The 15578-nt window shown below is 38.3% G+C and overlaps 1 protein-coding gene across 5 annotated transcripts in view; it reads left to right on the forward strand.

Annotated features, from left to right (window-relative positions):
- The window catches only part of MACROD2 (mono-ADP ribosylhydrolase 2), an 848220-nt gene that overhangs the window by 319444 nt on the left and 513198 nt on the right, over positions 1 to 15578 (forward strand). The window lies entirely within an intron of this gene.

Raw genomic sequence — 15578 nt, forward strand, 5'->3', positions numbered from 1 at the left:
GGCGTCCTTGGCTAACAGTAGTTTTATTTTCCTTAAAATAAACTTAATAAATTTTAATTTCCTGAGTGTTTATTGTTGCTTTCAAACTCTCATAATGCTTCACATTTGAGTATTCTGTCACTTTTTTCATTCTTTTATTGAATGTTTATTAGAGAACCTTGTTTCTGTTTGGGTTTTCTTCAGCCTCCCTGCAGCCTGTTACATGTGACTGTAGTTCTTGCACATGGAGAGGTGGTGAACAACTGCTACTTCATCACCTTCTCCAGGCCGCTCAAGTTACTACAATCCCTCATCATAACTTTTTAAAGTAATGATTGTTAAGAGTTGACATTTAAAAATATTTAATGTTAGTTAATGAAAGAGAGTGGGGCTTTTTTTAATGGCTTCTGTGTGTTGGTTAGGGCTACGTGCTGAGTTCTTGGAGGCCTCTGTGGGGTTTGAAGGAAAGTAGTTCTCTGCTAAGAGCAGAGGGTGTTGTCCATGCCTTCGTATAAACATGGGGAATTACATGATTGCTTGAGGGTTGTGTGGAGCTGCATTTTGTGTGTTTTGATTTGTCTATTTTTACCACTCCGAGGTAATACCTTTGATCTGTTCTTGTGGTTGGTGTCGCACCCAGGGAGCAGCCAGCGCTCTGTTCTCCAGGGTGAGCTTTACCTGTGCTGCTCCTAGGAGGGAGGTACATCATTTACATAGCAAGCACCCATTTTTTCTTAATGCAGTGCTGCTGCTTATATGGTCAGGTAGCTCATGTTTCAGAGGGCAACACACCTGTGGTTCATTTCCATCTATTTTGCATTGTGTATGTTTTGCTTTGCATCTGCCTTAATGTAATTTGCTTTACGTTTGCCTTAATGTGTTGGTTGTAAGAGAGGCAGGCGTCCCTCCTGATGCAATTATGGCTTATCTTTTGGGATGGTAAACCTGCTGTGGGACTGGGTACTTCTGAGGGTGGTAGAGATGCACCAAAACCTCCCATGCAGGATAAGCTGTCCTTTCCAGCTGACACTGCATAGCTCACACAAGAACCTGCCTTAATAAAGTGCACATTAGCTAGCAGTGACTGCAGAGAGGTCAGTGCCACCTGTGGGCCTCTGCCTGACCAACACCCTGCTTCCCTCTCCTGCCTGCTGTGTTTGGACAGTGTTGGTACAAGCTTCACAATCAGCTCAGAATTCCTCTCTGAAGCGTGAACTTCAGTCACCTGTTGGTGACCTGACCTTCCTGAGTTTGTAACAATAGGTAACAGGCAACTAGGTATTAAAAAAAGTGTGTTCCATGAAATCTTGTAACAGCTGATGGTGGTTTATTTGAGAAGAGTAGCAGGCAAAATGGGAAAGGGTGAAAACACACTGAGAAAAGGGAATGCTTGCCTACAATTAATTAAAACAGACCTCAGCAGTTCTCATAGCTGTCTTCCTCATCCTGTGATACTTCTCTGTTTATAACAGATTGCCTCTGACAAGGAGATGGTGTGTTGTTTCATAAAGTATTTTTTTCACAATTTAAAGGGCCTTTTATTTTGTGTTGTTTTTTTGGTTTTTTTAAATTTAATTAAATTAATTTTTTTTTCTTATTGTGGTCATGATGGATAAGGTGCCATGGCTCCGGTTCACCAAAGCACTTAAGCAAGGGCTGAAGAGCCCTGGTGAACAAATGGCTGATAAGGGAAGTTGTTTAGCTGTCTGATTAAAACAATCCATTTTTCCTTTTTCTGGTATCCTGTCTTCCTGCCAATTGCCATGGTTTTTGCATTAATGTTCAATATAACATGGTAGGATTAGAAGAATTACTGTTCAGGCTGGTTTTGCAAGACACAGTTTGGAAGAAATTAGTGCCACTGAGCTGCAGAACCACGCACTTTCCTTCTCAATTTGCTTGTGTTTAACAGTTTGAGAATTGGTCATTGGGCCCTGAGGATACATGTATATATTTACTCTGCTAATTCTGGGACAGGCACGTTGTTAGAGCACGGCTGGTCTTTACCACCTAGGTGGAACCCGCAGTGTTCAACAAGGCTTCTGAGCTCTATCCTTCTCGGGGTTTAGGATGTCATGCCTTGGTGACCAGAATGAGAGGATCTTCATTTGCCTTTCACAGCGAATTTATGGCCCTCGGCCAAATTAAGTTCTCTCGATGCAGTATGTGCATGGGCGTGGAAGCACAGATAGAAGTTCTGGCTTCCCTGTAATGGGATAATGGAAAGTCTGTAGGGAATGGGACAATAATTTCCCCATTATGAATGGGCCTAAGAAATGAGTTTTCAGTTCCACTAATGTAAGTCTTCTCTATGCCCATTCAATTTACTTTCTGCTGTGCCTCTGGGTCTGCTCTAAGAAATGCTTCTGCACATGTCTAGACTGATTAAGATTCATATAAATAGATGCTTTCTATATGAAATGCATTTTGGCACTGTATTGACATCGGAATATATTACTCTCTTAGCCTTTAACAGTTGAACAAATTTAAATAAAGTGATGGCTCATTTTTACAAGGTGATAAAATGAACATAATTGGGTTAATAACTTAATCTGGCAGCCTGGAATTAGATTACACGTACCTGTATGCACAAAATTTGATTAGAGAAAATCAGATTTTCCATTCCACTTGCTGCCTGTGTGACCTTTGCTTATTCCATATCACTGCCTAGAAGGAGCCAGTTCAGACCAGCCACTCCAGATCTGATGGTGTCACTCCTTCCAACCCCAACTGCTTTTTGTCTGTACTGTTTTCTTACTACAGGACATTTGTTTTCCTTTAATATTGCTAAATAAACTTCCTGTAGAAATGTCACAGACAAGAAGGGTTTAGGGCTGCTTTGGCAGATGGCTCTCACAATTTTTTCCTGGCAGAAATAAATCAAATTGGCTGAGATGAATTTTGGGGATACTAGCAGTGGTTAGTTTGGCTTCCTAGATTTTGCTTTGTGAACTTAATTTGCTTATCAGTCTTTTTGTTGTTGTTTTCTTTGGTGGATTTGGTTATTTTGGGGTTTTTGTAATGCATTTAATGTCAGTTTTCCATTGCAAAGTGCTTCACAGTGGAGCTGATTGCAGACACTTGCTCAGTCACTGAGCCATCAGCAGCTTCTGTCACCAGGACTTCAGGAACAGAACAAAAACTGCCAGAACCTACTCCTGGACACACTCAAATTACTAGCCCTGCTTCCTTGCCAGACTAGAAGCTGCAGTAACATCACCCTCTGCTTCAAATAAATACGTCCATTGACAGGAAATGTTAAATCTGATAATAAAGCACAGCTTGTTGAGTCTTGTGCACAGACACATAGGCAATGGTCACTAAATGTTTTACGTCACTAATCATCATCACTGACCTGTATATTGCTAGTTGTGTGCTAGATGTGCCTCCACCATATTCTGCTTTATAGCTACTCCTTTTCCCTCTTAAAATATTAAAATACTGCCCTGGAACCACCAGGTTATATTTGTGACATGTGCTCATGATATGGCGTAGTAAATGGATTCTAATTGATTTATTACCCTTTCAGGTTGGAACACTTTGATGCAACTAATTTAAATGTTGACAGCAGATGAAAAGCTTAAATACCAATTGCTGTTCCAAGAGAAAAGTTGTTTTAAATTAATCACTTAAAATTCAAATTTAATGTAGTCAAGTTTAGCAATTGAATAGACTATTTAAATAGAGCATCAAATTAATAGATCTGTAAGTCTCTAATGTTCGAATGAACAAATTAAGGCATCAATGCTCATTATTTAGCCTTTTAAGGATGAACTAATGTCAAAGCTGAAGGAGGGCTGGCAAAAGTCACTCTTTTCTAGGACATGTTTATTAGTCCCTTGTTTTATTGTCAGGAGGTGCAGTAGCCCTGCCTCTGTGTGATGGATTATGTTTCAGTGCTGTGTGCTTGGGTGTGTCAGGGTGGTGTGTATTGTCCAGGTGCTGTATGGAGCTGATCCCCATGCCTTGACATGCACATGATGAAGGCTGTATGAAAAGTTCAGCTTATGTTCTAAGATGGGTTTCCTTCTAAGAACTGTTTACTTCTGTTCCAGATGTTTTTCTGCCTGTGTGCATGTTATTAGCAATTTTATTCAGTAAAATCTGTGACAGTAAGACACTGTGGTATTGTTCACTACTGGTTATACTTTTTAAATTGCTTTTTCTTGCTTCCTGTTGCTGTGAAAACTTTATGTGTGCATATCCTCTGTGATAAAACAGGTTTGCATTGATTACTGCATCCTTGAAAGTTCAGTCCAATTTGTAGTAAATAGTTTATTGTGCTTGTTAAAAGATGACATATATTCCTGGTATAATATTATAGTATTCTGTCTGTCATTGTGACACCTACAAGGGAATGCAGATGAAATTAATCTCAGAATTTCAGACAGCTTCTTCATGACATCTCTAAATTCCTTTTCCTGTACAGGTTTGTATTCCTAGTATCTTGTCTTTCTATGTAAACATTGAATCTCAGATGTCCTTTTAAGAAATGATTGCTATCATGGGCTCTTGACCAATGTATGATTGCAGCTAAAAAACTGAACCAAATGTTAGCTTGTCTAGGGCATGGACTGTGAGTGTGCAGAAGAGAATGTAAGACTTGTATTAGTTGAGTGTTTGCATTTCAGATGCTTCTAGACATGTTTTCTAAGAGAAAACCTGTCACAGAATATAAAATAATCCATATTTAAGCGGTGAAATAATTTAGGGGCACAGAAAGAATTGGTCTTTTTTTACAGAAAGTCTCAAATGATTGCTTTCCCTGTAGAGGAAGGTAAAAAATGTCAAAGAATTGTCATATACAATGATACAGTAGGGAGAACTTGGTTTATTTGTGATGCATGAAGAAAATGGGAAAGGTTTAATGAAACTGAATTAAACTGATGGGAGAGGTTTAATGAAACTGAACAAGCCACAGAAATCAACAGCGGACATAAAAAGTAATGTTTGATTACTTACAGCTCTAAAATATTAAGCCAAGTCTTTAAAAGAATTAAAAGCAAAAGGTGGAAGGTAAGGTGCTGGGATTAGACCTTTGTAGGTCAATTCTTAGATATGAAAGGAAAAGCCTCTCAAGTTACTTGGTGTTCCGTCAAATGAATGAAACTGTGTTTTGTCTGGGGATGTGTCCTTTGTCACCTGAATATCCCCAGTGAATTAACAGCAGCTCCTTTTCTTTCTTCTGCCCTGGACTGCACAGGAGACCCTTACCTCTGCTGGGTCAAAAGGCTTTGGCTTGGGTGAGGTGTGATTTGGCTGATGGGCCTAAGTGTGATGTGATGGATTGTCCCAGAGCTGCCAAAGGGGATGTAGAGCTGCCCGCAGTGGCCCGTGTCTCCCTCAGATGCAGGAATGTAGGTGTTTCTCTAGGGCTGTCAGACGGTGTTCATGATACTGCAGGAGTTTAATTGTCTCAAAGACTTTTGTGCCCTCTCATTTCAGTTTTGATGAAGTTGGCCAAAAGGTTCAAAAGTCACATTTTGGTGATGGAAGAAGGGAAACTGTCATGGCCAGAGCAGTTACATAAGCCTTTTTATAAGTGAAACTAGAGCTAAATGAGAAAAACTGGGTTTTGGAAGTAATTGAAATTACCCTGCTTCAGGGCAAAAGATGAAGTTGGATTATGTTCACAAAGTGGAGAAGACATTTACCTTTAAGAATAATTTTATCCTTTAACTGTGTCCATCTGGATTTCTTTTAACTTCCATGGAAACATTTGGTGTTGGCCACAGTTGGTGAAATGATACTGAAGAAGTTGAATCATGATCTTGTCTGGCAATTCCTAGACTGCTAAGTCTACCACACTGTCCTCATTACCCTGATTAATACAGCATAAAAATATTCTTCCTTTAGTAATTTGATTGTATGTACTGATAATTTAAGACATTTTTATTCCTTCCAGAATTTTAAACCCAACTTCTGTTGCATTTGAGAGTTGGAGTGGCTTGTGAAGGGATAAGAAAGTGCTACCTTGCTACCTTCCTTCTTAAACGTGCCTGAAGAGCAAACTGGAACATCCATCCCTGACTTTTGAGTGTAGCATATGTTGCATGTTGATCCAGCTCTCTACGCTATAAAAAAAAGGGGAGAGCTTAAAGAGTTGCTGACAGACCAGCATAGTTTTTGTGGTGTGTGATATGTGCCAAATTTCCAGTGATCCAACAAAGCCATCTGGTTTCACATTTATCAAAGGTCAGTACTTATGCATTCTAGCAGCACAGCTGAATTGATTCACTGACATGAAGGTAATTATGAGCTCAGGTCAGAGTGATGAAGTTATAGCAGTGAAAAATTCTGTCTTTTGATGTCAATCTGCCTAGGCTGTACTAAACTGAAGTGTCGTTAAATTCTGTATTTTCTTCAGGGTATGTGGACTTTGGTGTGCACCAAACCACCAAACTTTGGAGAGAAGAGCATTGACTTATTAGAACTATTTATATAATATATTTGTTTTGTTTTTTTTTTTTAGCAAAAGTCCTAGAAATTAAAATTAAAAAAAAACCTGGGAAGCTTTAAACATGGCATTGGAAAGGGAAGGATTGAAGGATCTGGTAGATGTATTTCTGACACAAAAAAGAATTGATTTGGGACTTCATTTTAATGATTCCAAGCATATAGATTGTGTCATTAAATTAGTCTGTTAAATTCATTGATACACAACTAATTTTCACAATCTTTATGAAATAATGGTTTTTTGCTTAATTTTTCATTAGCTCCTCATATAAAATCAGCAGAAACAGAGCAGTTTTGTTCCTCTGGTTCACACATTTGTCTCTAGTTAGCCCAGAATTCGAAGCACCAAAATCTTTTTGTCCATAGTCTAAACTATGAGGTTATGTGGTGTAGAAGCATCACAGCCATATGACAATCTCTGCTTATAAACAGAGATATTGTAGCTTCAGAGTGAAACGTGCCTTAAGACTGAAGCACTATATTTATATCCAGAAATGATATACCATCCTTGCGTGAGAGGTTGAACTTAGAGGATCAGAAGTTCCTTGATATTCACTGCTATTATTCCATGGTTTTACTCTTTTGATATAATTTCCATTTTACAGATGAAGAATGGAAAGCGGGTTCATCCTCCTGGACCTAACATAGAGGTGAAATGCAGCGTATCAGTGACCACTCTATGACTTCATTTATTCCAGTGCCAAGCAAACTAGATTTTCTTTTATCCTCTCCTCAGAAAATCTCCTGTGCCAGTGTGCCTGTGAAACCTCAGTTAAGTGGAGAGAGAAAATATTTTCCCCCATAACACAGGGTTCTTTTAGGAGTCTTTAAAGAAAAAGGCCCCAATTTAATTAATTTGTTCTTCAGCTTGAATATGTACACCATGTCCCACTTCTGCTCCTTCAGGAGGAAGGGAGAGAGAGATCTGTGTTATAATAATCTTTACTGTAATTCTTAAAACCAGGAAGGAAAGACCTTTTTTTCTTTATTTTTCCCCATCATCATCCTCTGATGAGAAAGCTTCTGTGGTCTTGAAAGTCATGAAGAACTATTCCTCCATCCCGAGTTGAACTCTTCTAAAGAGAACAACTTTTGCTAAGTCATTAGCATCCAAATTTTTCTATTTCAACAAGAAAGCATTCAGAGGTATTGATTACTTTTCTTCCTTTCTTTTTCCTCTGATATGCTCTAGTAAGAAAAGTTTAAATCTGTTGCTAAGGCTCATGTTTCCTCAGCAGATTCTGCTGCTTTCTGTGGAAACATATCATGCAGCCTGCTTGAGCCCTAAAATGTTTTGCAAGACAAACACTTAGCAGTTAACCCATTTTTGTCCTTTGCATTGTAAAAGACTACTCATCCCTCTGATCAGAGTTTTCATTTTGGCAGTTTGCCCGCTGACAGCACTCACTTGCCATACTTTAATTACTCTTTCAGAAAACATTTTACAGGCTGGAAGATGTCTGTATAAAACTCCACCAGTCAGAACTGAGTGGAAGTTTTGCTGTTGACTTCAGCCAGGTGAGGATTGCATCTTTTAGCACTGATAAGTGGAAAGACAGAAACCCTTCCTGTCAGTAACCATTAGTTGTGGAACTGCACTGGAATTATTACTAGAACTTTAATGGCCCGATAAGTCAAAGTGGTTGAAGCTATTTAGGGCAGCCTAAGATACTGCCTGGTACAAACCATGATTCCTTTCACAGTTCTTCAGCATTTATTTCTTCTTCCCCTACAGCTCATTGTCTCCCACTTCGGGGGAGGCAAAGAGTGGGAAGAAGGAAGCCAATCCTGCACTGCAAAGTTACAATTCTATCATGATCAGTTTTTTACAGATTTAAAGGGTGACTATTAAGCCATGGTTGAATAATTTGCTGTAAAATACAGTGTTTGAGTGGTTTTGCTTCTTAGCTTTTACCTTTTCTCCATAAAATTTCTGCTTGATTGGCTAGGATTCAGTGAAACCTCTCATTAGGGCCCCATGGTTCGTTAGAGCTTAAGGAGGCATCACTGAAAATTGAATTGACTGTGCTGTGATTCTCGAGCTGCTGTGGTTAGTAATCGTCTGATGTGATGCTGTGTCCTTTGCATGCATAAATCTTTCTCAACTCTATAGTATGTCTTGAGGAGTTAATTTGTTTAATAGCTAAGCTCTGAAATGCAGGATCAGTAGAGAAACTCTTTGTACAATATAAAAGAATATAAACAGGGAGTGCATTTAATTCTGAAATGTTTTCAAGAAATTGCTGTGATGATCTGTACAAAACACTGATTTTCACACTCAGGTTTTCTTCATTATCTTTTGATTTGAGAGATGAGACTCTGACAATTCCTTACACTTGCTACTGCCATTAGCCAGATTGATAGTCAGAGGAACAAATGCCATCATGAAAAATCATCCTTCAACACTTTTCTCCCCATCCCCCAATAAATGGAGTAATAAAGCATAATTATGTTTTTTTAATCAAAGTTAGAGTCATGTTTGCCAGAGCATGAATGTGATTTGCATATGTAATTCGTTGACACTAAAACTGAGTCTGTCCTGATTTGAATTGTGAAATAAAATATATGGAAGGGGATGGGCTCTAATTTATGAAACTAATGACTGAATTGGTGAAAACAGCAACAACAGAATTGTTTCTGCATGAGCAGACTGAGAGAATCCTCCTTGTGAGGACAACTATATCTATTAAGATTTTTTTTTCTGTGAAACAGGGAGGGGAGCCCATGACATGTGAAATGATGGTACAGCTAATAGTGGACCTTTGATCTGGAGTGATGGTGATGTGACTATATTTGACCCAGGAACTGGTACCTTTTTGCCCTTCAGCTGAAAATCTGACATTTTACAAAATATTGCTCTTTTAAATGGCAGTGTCAAGCTTTTTAAACAGGCAGAAAATCATTCTTTCAAGGAACCAGGCCTTCCCTGCCTTCCTACGGAGGTGCAGAGTACCTGGAGGAGGAGAAGCACAGGATGGCTTTTCCTAGGAGCAGGGAGGAATCTCTTTGGTCTTTTTGTGTGAAAATAAATATTAATTAATTTATTTTGTTATTTTCATGCATAAATCATCTTCTAATTGCCAGAAAATGTAAGGGTAATACGTGGCTGTAGGCACACAAGGGAGGTTTTGAGTTAGATGAATGTGTTAGAGGAGAGCTTGCAAGCCTCTGCTGTGGGTATCAGCATTGTTTAAATTTGTTGTGAGCAAGCCCCAGGAAGAATATTGTAGCATTTTTGTTGGTATCACATAAACTTGGGTTTATCTCAAATAATAGAGAGTAAGAAGCAATGATAATCTCCATTTTAATCTATGTATTCTGTGAAATGAAACATCATGCAGAATTACTGGGTTTTGTCTCTTGAGGAGCTAGAGCATGCTGTTACAATGACATATTTAATCAGAAGGAATATATTTAATAAGAAGGATTTATGTGTCAAAAACTGCAACTAAATGACACGGGAGCTGCTTAGAGATACGAAGATACAAAATTTACACTTTCTATTCCATTTCTATGAAATGAACATTTAAAGGTCAGGAAGAAAGGCTAGTATTTGCATTTAAATGGTGATATTTTAAGTTGAAATGGTGATTGCTGACCTCTGTCCTGACTCAAGTGTATTCTTGTTTTGTTTTTAGGACTGAGAATAAGGCACCAGAAAAAAAGAAAGAAAAAAATAGTTAAGAAAGTTAAATTACTATAAGTCAGTAAAATGCTACTAGTTTCAGCTTCTCCATTATTACCACCTATTTGCATATATCTGGTCTTCCTTAAGCTGTTCTATGCTTTGTGTGGTTTTAAATAATGTTTGGCCTCTAACCATAGCCACTGTAGGGTCTTCTGAAGTGGAATAATTTTCAGATTCAAGGAATCTGAGTGAGAAAATACCACGGGAAAGTGCCAATCCACACGCTCAAGCTCCTTCTTGTCTCGGAGCAGACACATTTCTCAGCAGGTGCACGAGACACTTGAGAGGTTTATGCTGTTCATAGGTCTGAGGTTCAGCCCAATACTCACTTGAGAGAGTTACAACGTTTTCTTCGTGCACTGGCGGTGCACAGTGATGTTCCAGCTTTGGAGCTACACTGAAACATCTCAAGGATTCAGGTTTGATGGGAAGCATATTTTTCTTTCTGCCTACTCGGTGCTGGTGGGTGGGATGCTGGTAGCCTGTAGCTGCCTATCTCCCCACTCAGCTCTGTGATCCACTCTGCAGCAAGTGGTGCTTGTACTGCGCTGTGTGCTCGGGAGCTGAGGCTTGTTTCTCTCATTAAGTCACACTGAGTGAAAATATTAATGACTAAAGATTGTTTTTCCCATTCTCTTCTTGTTCTGTGAGAGGTGTAGGCTTGACAAAAGATGAAGATACAGCTGTGTTGTATCTTCACTGTTTTATATTATATATATTGTTATTATATATATTATTCTGTATTGTTATATATATATACACACTTCTCTGTTGGTCCCAGCTTGGGCCAGGCTGTGTAAATACAGAAATTGCAATCCTGGCATTCAGGATTCACCATTCTGCTGCTGACACCTGCTCTGTGGTAGCACTTCTGGTAAGACTCAACTTGGTCTGTGTACCAAAGTTCATGAGAGAATTTTCACTTTTTGTCACACCACTTACAAGTGTGTGCAGAAGAAATGCCATTTTACCTTCTGAGAACTGCCTCTGAAATGTCACCTGCATCATCTTCTGAGCTGTCAAGAGTGGCAGCAAAACTTTCACTTACTTGTTTAAGAACCTCCTCGCAGCAGGGGTTTGCTGCATTGGAAGTAGTGCAGTAGATGGGAGAGATGTGGAAAACACGCAAACTGAAAGAGACTTAAAAGATTCTAATATTTAAAAAAGAAACCTGCTATTATTAAAACTTTGATAAGTAACTCTGTATGTTCATGCAGGACGTTGTACTGTAGGTAATCTGTAATTAGGTAGCATTTAGATTGCCTGTATATTTATTCTCTTTAAACACAGGCTGTATATTTCAAATTTGCAAGACAAAGGAAATGGAGTAGTTTCTGATATTTCACTGCTGATACCTTGAAAAATTCTAGTGTTAAAAGCACATGGTAGTGGCTTGTTTTTATAATCCTGGAATATGAAATACTCATATGAACTATTTGGAGCTACCTGTCCAGACTGGTGTCTGCACATAGTCAGAGAACTGGAGAAAAAAACACAGCAGGAAAAGTTTTTATTACCCCTTGGTAATGATAATATCTTAAGACTTATTTGTAATAAAATTTTCAGCTAAAAAGATGAGGTTTTAATTGATCCTGCCCTTTTAATAAATCATGTTCCAAGCTTAAAGATTCCCATTCCCACAGATTTGAGTCGGGGTGAAGGGTCAGCTCTCCTTGTAACTGCTTGCCTCTTGAAAAAGTAAGAACTTCTTGATTGCTCAGCCCTCATTTATGGGCAAAACGAGATATTGAATTTATAGTTTAATCTGTTCTGCCTCGTGAGGGACTTCCAAAGCTGCTGGGGTGACTCCTGTTTTTTCCTGAGAACACTGCATTGCAGTAGATCTTGCTCTTGAGGTGTCAATACATTTTTTCAGTCAGAAACACACTTTCTTTTTTCGGCACGACTTCTAGAATCTTGCTGCTCGGGGAGAAGTTTTTCTTGCCTCATGTTGTTTTTGAATTATTAATCATATTAGTTATGATTAATACCAATCAAGGCTCTTCATTTTCTGATACCAGTTTTGTAGTGAGCACCCCATCTCCCCATGATGGACTTTTTCTTTCCTTATTAATGCTGAGAGATGCCAGAGCTCATGGCTGAGCAGTCAAGTAAAGTTCACAGCTTCCTGCAATTGGGTTCTCTAGTGTCAGAATTCTGCCTTAAGAGATGCTGCTTGAGTGCTGGTAGGAATGGTTTGAAAATTAATGAGTTTACTTTGCATGTGTGGACCATTACATCTGTATGTAAATAGAGTGGTTATTTGATCTTCAGCTGTAAAAGGAGTCAGTCTGTGGAAGAAATGTGGAATATGTTGGTAAATATATTTGAGCTCTGCCACCTTTATTTCATCTAAGATTCGTCATAGTTTTGGATACCTGTTGGCTTTTGGGGTGATACAGAAAAAGTAACATGTTTTTGCTGGTGAACTGTCCATCATGTTAGCAGCTGGAGCCAGCATAAGTGTTCTTACATGAGTGAGATTGGCATCTCCTGAACAAGATCTTAAACTTAGTTGTACTTCTCAAATTCTGAATAGCCAACACTTACTGTTGACCTTGGGCTTAACCATTGGAAGGGTTTTTCTGGATGGTGTGTCTGTAGACCAGCATCTTTACCTCAGCTGTGTGACAGGTTACATGGTTCTTTTTAAACAAGATGTGCTTGTAGACTTAAAATCTCTACCTACTAAAACGTATTTCATATGTACACATGAACACATAAATATTTCACCGTCAGGAAGTAACAATGTATTCTGTTTTAGCTGAGGAAGGTGAGACTGTTTAAAACCCAAGATTGTTAGTATAGAAGCTTCTAAATTCAGGGCTCATTAAACAATTTTACAATCAGAGCAGCAAAAATAAAAAGTGTATCATCTAGAGCTGTGATTATTTCCATCAACGACAGCAGTTTGAAATGTGACTTGGGTAACTAAGGTAGTAAGTAGGAAATTAAAAAAAGGAAAAAAATTCCCCCAAGACCATAACATTTTAAATTGGAGGTGATATAACAAGCGGGAAGCTTCTTGCTTTTTGCAGAGTGAAGAGTGAACTTTTGACATACTGACTTAGAATCTTTATCTGAATTTGCCTAATTTGAGATACTCTAGCTTCATATCTACTGACATTCACCCAGGATCCAGTTTCTTCTAGCCAAATTCATATGAGTCACAGGAATCCTTCAATTTATCTCAGCCAAACCCATTTTTTACAAGCTGCACCAGCATTTCACATTTCTATTGGGGACATTTGTAAGGAGAAGGAAATAAATTAAGTAATAAAAGCGAGAAGATAATTGTCAGGAAAGTGAAACAGCAAAAAAGAGAAAGTGATTTAAACAAAAGAGGGAAAATCCAGCTAGGAATTAGTTACGTTTTCTCTGGTCTACTTTCATTAACGTGGAAACCAACTTGCTGAAGGAATGAGAACCTCCTGTGTTAGTTTATGGAGAGAAGAAATAGCAGAAAACATTTGCAGTGCTGTGAACCTGGTCTTGCTGGTTTTGTTTTGATTTCCCTAGTGCTAATAGCTTAGAAAACAGCAATAAAGACGGATTGTCTGCTGCCACATCTTATTAAACACTCCGTGTTGATCCGACCTGATTGAGATGGCCAGGCAAGGTGGATTCTGACACCCTCCAGAGTACAAAAGGGACCAACAACCTTCTTAGTTTTATGAAAACAACCCAAATAGTGAGTTGGTTTTCTTGGTATCATATAGAAACAGCAAGGCAGGGAAAGAGATTCTCGGTGAGTTTAACATGGGAAGCAGATCAGACATCGCTACCAACATGCTCCTCAGCCACTGCTCACAGAGCTGCCCACGTCCTGAGATGGTGTTTTCAGGACAACCATTCCCTACTGTGTACTTTTAAATGGTGTATTTTGTATTAAAAAGTATTTAATACTAATGGAGATTCTGATTTTTTTGTGTGTCTTTAAGTGGTATTTTGGAAAATAGCTGAAGTTCAAACTGTGCCACATTGACATAGAGTGGATCTGCAATGATTATCAAGCACCAGTGAAATCACTGACCTTAAATTTTGCATATGTGATCCTGCTGAGGTTTCTATAAATCTTTTTTAAACAAATAACTTTCTATTGTCCAGTACTTAAATATTCCCAAGCCTGGGAAATGTTTAGTTAGGTGTAACATTCCTGTGGTTGCATAAACATGTACACCATCTGGGGCCAACACCACAAACAGCACAAACATGGCAGGCTGCGTGCTTGGCTGTGTAATGATGAGAAATCTCATGATCTTCTCTGTAGTGATGTTTGGAAACCATAAATATAACAAAACATAAAGCTGTCACAGTACATGATAGTGGCAGCCTACTGAGAAGATAATCTTCATGCAATTAAGGTTGTTCATAGTGGGTTGTGACCAGTAAGTGATTGTAAATTGAAGATGCAGCAGCAATAGAGACATCAAATACCCAGGTCTCCAGCTGCCCTAACATGTGTAAGCCAGGAAGTCACTTTTGCAATTAAAAACACTGTAAAGGTCTCAATTGTTCAGAGAGATATATATATATATATTTTTTTTTTTTTTTAAACCTTTGTATGGACATGATTTCTGTGGAAGAATAGACTTGCACTGTCAAAATAAACCACTGCAAAAATGAGTCCTCTACCCTTGGCTGAAGAAATCTAGCTGATCATCTTCGCAGCCTTGTATTTATAGTTCCTTCTAAAATATATTTTAAATTTTTTTGACAAGGCTTACAGATTAAAAGATAAATACACAGAGATGTCTATAATGGCACATTAAGGTGACAATTTCCCACTGTATCATGACTTCATTGTGTGATATCAAGAATAATTTGGTAAAATTTTCTTACTGTGAGTGGATTTAGGTCATGTTTGAAGTGTCCTTTTTGCTCCATGTTCAGCTTTTAAAAAAATCTACTTGATAAGATGAGGATTCTAACTTAGCCTGACAAATCAATGGAAATTTAAAGTTGTCTTGTCTGTCCTTTTTATGTTCCTTTTCTGCCAGTGAAAATACTGCCACATGGACATTGTCAGTCATCAAATAGCACTAGGATAGGTTTCCTTATGAATTTTGGCTGTCAGCAGCATGTATGGAGCATAACACAGAATGGTTTCAAATTCCCTCTGCCCCCATACATTACTCAACAGGAGAATAGGTCTTGATCCTTTCCCCTTTAATTTTAAATAATGCATTTCTCAATCCATGCTAGATCTTTATAGATTTTATTTTAGATTTGCTTATGGTACAAGATCTTGATGTGATCACATGTTCTGTACAGGATTTTCCTGTGCATGGCCTGAGTTTTGATTTAAGAGCTAGTCAGTTGGAATGAGTATATAAGAATACAGTTGGCAATTAATGTTTAATGTCATCAAAAAGTTTCCTATAACCCCTTTTCCATGGGCTTGCAAGAAGAATTACAGACACTAAAGAGAAGATTTAATTAGATGTCAGCTTTG

The sequence above is a fragment of the Pseudopodoces humilis genome, chromosome 3, assembly GCF_049639895.1.
Source record: "Pseudopodoces humilis isolate 2021_Gansu_Grassland_sample_001 chromosome 3, ASM4963989v1, whole genome shotgun sequence".
Taxonomy (NCBI): Eukaryota; Metazoa; Chordata; class Aves; order Passeriformes; family Paridae; genus Pseudopodoces; species Pseudopodoces humilis.